Consider the following 5990-nt stretch of genomic DNA (forward strand, 5'->3'; position numbering starts at 1 on the left):
AGGACTAAAATACATTATGGATAATAAAGATATTAACAAATACCAGAGATTTCCCATAAAGCATACAATGTCTGACAAATTTATATTAGTAACATTTTGTCTATATGAAGTAAACCTACAAATGACTGAATATCTCTTCTGATTTGGCAATTTTCCCATATAATTTATCCAAAATTCTAGTTTTTTTTCTAATTTCTCTCTTTTTATAATGCAAAAGAAACATCTATAATTTTCTAGAGGCTATCTTTAAAATCTCAAAGATAGTTTAAGGTAGAAAAGATAGCTTGAAAACTTTGTTTAAACTTTTCTATATTAAGATCCAATTTTTGGATGGCATTATTTTTAATTGCCAGAGGAAATGTAAACAGTTGGTTAAGATAGAAAATATACCATAAGTGTTTTAAAAACATTGCTTGAGGGACCAGCAGTTAGTATAATGGCTATGTCGCTAGACTCCCACGTAGTTGACCACTGTTCGAGTCCTGGACCCAGTGGCTTAAACTCATGCCAGGCGTGTGTGCGTGTGTGCCCCAAGATCCCAAGAGGAGAATGGAGGAGAAGGGATTGTGGCGTGGTTGTCCCCCCTGAGGAGTGATTTCTTGCACTCTGTCTCTCTGTCTCTCTCTGTCTTTCTGGCAAGCGCATGCGCCCTATAGCAAAAACCTCTCGAAAAAATAAAAACATAGCTTGATTATCTATTTAATTGTAGAGACAATAACACATCAAAGTAAACAAATAAATAAGCATAAATGATATCAAGATTGGAAAAAAAAAAAAAAAAAACCTTAGCTCTTGCTTCTTCTCCCCCCAAATAATGAAAGACTCAGGTAAGAGGAGACTGGGAAGATTGGGTCAGGAGGGCAAAAACCAAGAGCTGTTTGGGATGGAGTAAAGGAAAAGACAGATGATCACAGGGCTTGCGGTCTGGGCAGTGACCCAGCATGATAAGGACGTGAGGTTCGCCGGGATTTACTGGATGCAAATTTCCAAATGGAACTTGGGTCAAGTTGCTCTGACATGAAACTGCACTGTGGAATCAGGGTGTCAGATATTTGAAGATCTGGATAGTTGGATGCAACTCAGAGCATTCCTGAAATAGACCAGAGTTTAAAGAGGCTGTGTTATTATAAAACTTAATGTATTGGTATGAAAAAAAATTAATTCACAATTTTCTATGCGTTTTTCTCTTTAAAACTATTTAAATCTGTTTTCAGAAGAAGCCACGGGCCTTCAGGATAAGGTTCCACATGGCTACTGTGAACTAGATTTTTAAGGGAATGAAGACTTTCTACTAATAATTCAGCCTCCAACAAAAGAGCTAGCGGTAGGGAGCCCCCCTCTGCGCCCCCAGCCTTCTCTCTCGGTCTCTCAGTTCCTGTCTCTCCCTGCTTCTATCTTCCCTTTTTTTTTTGGTAATATTTCCTTTTTACTCCTTTTTTTTTTTAAAAAGAGGCCCAGTTTTTCTCTGGCCCTTAGCTCCGCCTTCCTTCTTGTTAATTTTCGCTCTGCTCCTCCCATCCAGGCAGAAGAAGCCACGGGCCTTGTCCTAATTTACACTATTTTTTTTCAAGAATACATATTTATTTTTCTATCAATTTCTAAGGATTTGTTTATCTCTTTGTTCTATTTTTTTCCTGTTCTAATTAAGTTAAATATGTAATGAAAGTGAGAAAAAATTTTCTACTTGAAGGATCAGCAGGTGACATAGTGGTTAAGGTGTTGTACTCCTACATGGCCAACCACAGTTAAGAGTCCTGAACCCAGTGGTGGCTTGAAAATCACACTGGGCACACATGCATGACTGCCCAAAATCCCAAGAGGAGAATAGAGGAGTAGGGATTGTGGCATGGTCATCCCCCCTGGGTGGGGTGATTTCTCACTTTCTCTCTCTTTCTCTGTCTCTCCAGTGAATGCATGCACCCTATGGCAAAAAGAATTTCTCTAAAAGTAAAAATTCCTACTTGAAGAATACTCAAAGAAAAGAAAATATTATGTTGTCAGAAAAGTCATGATATATTTATTCTATGTAAAAATGTGTCATGAATTGGGACCAGCAGTTAGCATAATGGCTATGTTGCTGGACTCCCATGTAGTCAACCACAGTTTGAGTCCTGGACCTGGTTGCTTAATCTCATGCCGGGTGCGTTTGTGCCCCAAGATCCTGAGAGGAGAATGGAGGAGAAGGGATTGCGGCGTGGCCATCCCCCCGGGGGAGGGGCGATTTCTTGCTTTCTGTCTCTCTGTCTCTCTCTGTCTTTCTGGCGAGTGCACACGCCCTATAGCAAAAACCTCTCCAAATAAAGAATAAAAAATGTGTCATGACTTTTATGACAACCCAATAAAAATTTTCAGACTACAAAGATACTTTCTGAAGTATCAACCTGACAATTTTAAATAGAAAAATTGTTGTGATTTGGGCTCTTAAACTTGGCAAACACGGCTGCAACAATACCCTGACAAAATATCAAAAACAAAGTGAAAAAAATTCATACCAGGACGTTTTCACAGATTAGGATATTTGGCACTATATGTTTGGAACATCTACACAACTGACTGAATTCTTTATCTGTATATTTTGACATTATGACTCTAATAGTTTTGAAATCTTCTTTTTTCCAATGCTGATTAGTACAGAACACACACATGCACACACACACACACAGACACACAATATTTCATATGTGAAAGGTAATGGGGGCTGTAATCTCAACTCATCTCTTTTCCTACTGACACCATTGGTATGATCTGAATGTGTTGGAAAAAGACATTCCATGCAACCAAGAACCAGAAAAGGGCTGGAGTTGCAATACTGATCTCAGACAAAATAGACTTTAAGACAAAAACTGTGAGAAAAGACAAAGAAGGGCATGACATAGTAGTAGAAGGGCTAATTCATGAAGAAGATAGAACACTTAGAAACATCTGTGCACCCAACGTAGGAGCGCCCAGATATGTAAAGGAAAGACTGCTAGTGAAGACTTGCTGAGTGAAGCAAGCAAGGTTATGAAGGAGAGACATTTTATGTCTCCACTTAACATATACCAACTATCTACACTGTATGGCAAAACTGAAAGACTAGAGGATATAAAAGCATGAAAATGGTGAGGGACACTGAAGACAGTGTGGTAAGATGGTGGGAGAAGGGGGAGAATATGAGGAAAGAAATTAAGAAGAAAAATGGAGAGGCAAGACATTTATAGGACACAGAAATAGATTATTATCTGTTGATGATAATGCATATAGTACTCTGAACTGAACCGGTGTGAAGGGTATTCATGTTGGGGAAATTCACTTTTCAAGCTAAGTGATGTATATTGATTGAATGTATAAAATTAAATTAAATTTAAAATTTTTTTAAAGTTAATTACCTTGTCTTAATTGTGTTTGTGTCTTAGTGTTTCATGGAGGGTAGAATTTGAGAGCTATGAAATTAAATATTTGACTGAGAAAATGCCTAAGCAAAGTGTTGAGAATGTAGCTTGGATTATCTTCATTGCTTTTTGTAAAATGTGAGAGGAGAGAAATTACTTAAAGACAGAATTATTAATCAAAAGAGAAGCTGAACCAAGACCAGCAGATGGCATAATGGTTAAATTGCTGGACTCTCACATAGTCGACCGTGGTTCAGGTCCTGGACCCAACAGCTTAAACTCACAACTTAAACTCACACTGGGTGGCATGTGCATGTGTACTCAAGATCTCAAGAGGAGAATGGAGCAGAAGGGTTGCAGTATGGCCATTCCCCCTGGGGAGTGATTTTTTGCTTTTTGTCTCTCTCTTTTTATCTCTCTGTCTCTCTCGTGTCTTTCTGGTGCGCGCACACTAGCTATAGCAAAAACCTCTCCAAAAAAAAAAAAGGAAAAATAAAAAGAGAGAGAAGCAGAACTAGAACATTTTTAGCTTATCCATATTGAACATAATGCAAGAGCCTATCCAGGAGAGAACATGGGGTGTGACCAAATAGCCATATTATAAGATTAGTTAGCCATCTAAATGGAAAGCAGGTCCAATTGCTCAAAACACAGAAGAATGACCCTGAAGACAATTCAGAATTCATCAGAACTGCTCTTCCCATCACAAACTCAGAGAATAAGCACCCTAGTAAGTAAGGGACCACCATATGGTGGGCAATGCCAAATGAAGCTTTAGGACCAGGGCTGCTACTGAGATCCCAGGCTGCTAGAACCTCTCACTAGTTAGTCTAGTCCCAAGGATTCTTAGGCATGTGACCCAAGGCACAGAACCACTGAGGAGCTAGGGCCATGTTGGTGGGGGGACGTGGGGGCTTCCCAAAGCTATGGGACAAGACCACAGCTCTGGTGAGCCCAAAAGACAGAGCATGAGTCAAAGAATATTATTCTTGAGTCTTAAAGTTTTGGACTTTAGAACCTGTCACCCTTTCTTCTTTTCTATCTCATTTTGGAATGGGAATGTCTATCCTACACCCATTTTCTATCTACCATTGCTTTTTGCAAGAGCATAACATGTTTGATCTCACAGGTTGGTAAGCGAAGAGTAATTTGCCTCATTATCTCATACCTTGAGTCTCATCCATATCTCATATGGGATATTTATATGACACTTTGGACTTGAATATTTTTGTGCAGATGCTAGAATGAGTTAAAACTTTTGAAAGTATTGAGAAAGAATGAATGTATTTCAAGTGTAAGAAAGACATGAATTTCAAAGAACTAGAAGAAGAATGTTGTGGCCTGATGTGTATATGCCCCCCAAATTCATATATTGAAATCCTAATCCCTAGGTGATGGTATTAGGAGGTGGGGACTTTAGGAGATACTTAGGTTAAGGAGGGTGGATTCATCATAAATGGAATTAACGTCCTTATGAAAGACACCCTGGAGAGGTCTGTTGTCCCCTTTCATGTAAGGACATTGTGAAAAGATGCCTGTCTTAAGACATAGGACCTTACCACACACTGAGTCTACTGGTGCCTTTTCAGCCTTCGGGACTATGAGAAATAAACTTCTGTTGTTTATAAACCATTCAGTTTATCATATGTTATTATAGCAGCCGAAACAGATAAAGACAACTATTTTACTATCTTTTTCACAATCTAGGCAGACAGTAGATAATACAATTTCACATTTTCTGAATGAAAAAATACCTAAATTATACCATTTTCTCCTCATGCCTCCTCCACCTTCTCACTTTAATTGTTCCAAAGATTCTATCATCTCCAGAGACCTAGACTATCCCAAATGTAAAATGTTTTTCTATAATAAAAAAAAGAGATTTTTGTGATTATGACAGAGAATGTTAGCTTAGAAAGAGAATATAATAGGATTTTTCTGGAAGAGTTCCCAAGATCTCTTTCCATTCTATGACATGAACATGAGTCTGCACTTCAGGCCTCCTTCAGAGCACTTCGTCAAGTGGGTACTCAGTCAGTCACAGTTTAGTGAACCCTTTTTGTTAAGTCTGCTGAAAATTTACAATCCAGCAGAGAGTCAGGAGTAAAAACGTACAAAGTTCTGTGATGGACTGTAAGCTTTGCAGGGCTGGCAGGTGGCGTGGTGGTTAAGGATGCTGGACTCCCACATGGCTGACCATGCTTTGAGTCCTGGACCTGTCAGCTTGCTTTCTCACCTTGTCTTTCTATTTCATTCTGTCCCTCTCTGGTCAAATTTAAATAAATAAAAATGAATAGATGAATAAAAAAAATAAATAATTTTTTAAAAAGAATATAAGCTTTGAATTTTCAAAGAAGGTGAAAAGCACTGAAAAGATTTTAGGAAAGGCACATGTAGAAGGGAGTTTTGAGTCAGACTTTGAAGGATGGCCAGGATTTGATTATGTGGAAGAGAGAAAAGGGAGTATTCTGTAACATAATCTAAAGAGGCATGGAAGAAGTTTCTTTATGAGCTTGGCTGAAGAAATATGTTGCGTGGTCAAATTATAGACTGAAAGAATGGAAGTTGTTGAAAGTCAAGTTAGAACATCGCATCCTGATGCAGGGGGATGGGAAACAC

General features: G+C 38.5%; 1 long non-coding RNA gene across 1 annotated transcript in view; it reads right to left on the reverse strand.

Moving 5' to 3' along the window:
• Window positions 1-939: 939 nt before the first annotated feature.
• The window catches only part of LOC114006166 (uncharacterized), a 69383-nt gene continuing 64332 nt past the window's right edge, over window positions 940-5990 (reverse strand). The window contains exon 3 of the long non-coding RNA XR_003547918.1: window positions 940-1090. This is a non-coding gene — a long non-coding RNA (uncharacterized LOC114006166). The remainder of the gene's footprint in view (window positions 1091-5990) is intronic.

Source organism: Tupaia chinensis, unplaced genomic scaffold (assembly GCF_000334495.1).
Source record: "Tupaia chinensis unplaced genomic scaffold, TupChi_1.0 Scaffold145870_1, whole genome shotgun sequence".
In the NCBI taxonomy this organism is placed as follows: Eukaryota; Metazoa; Chordata; class Mammalia; order Scandentia; family Tupaiidae; genus Tupaia; species Tupaia belangeri.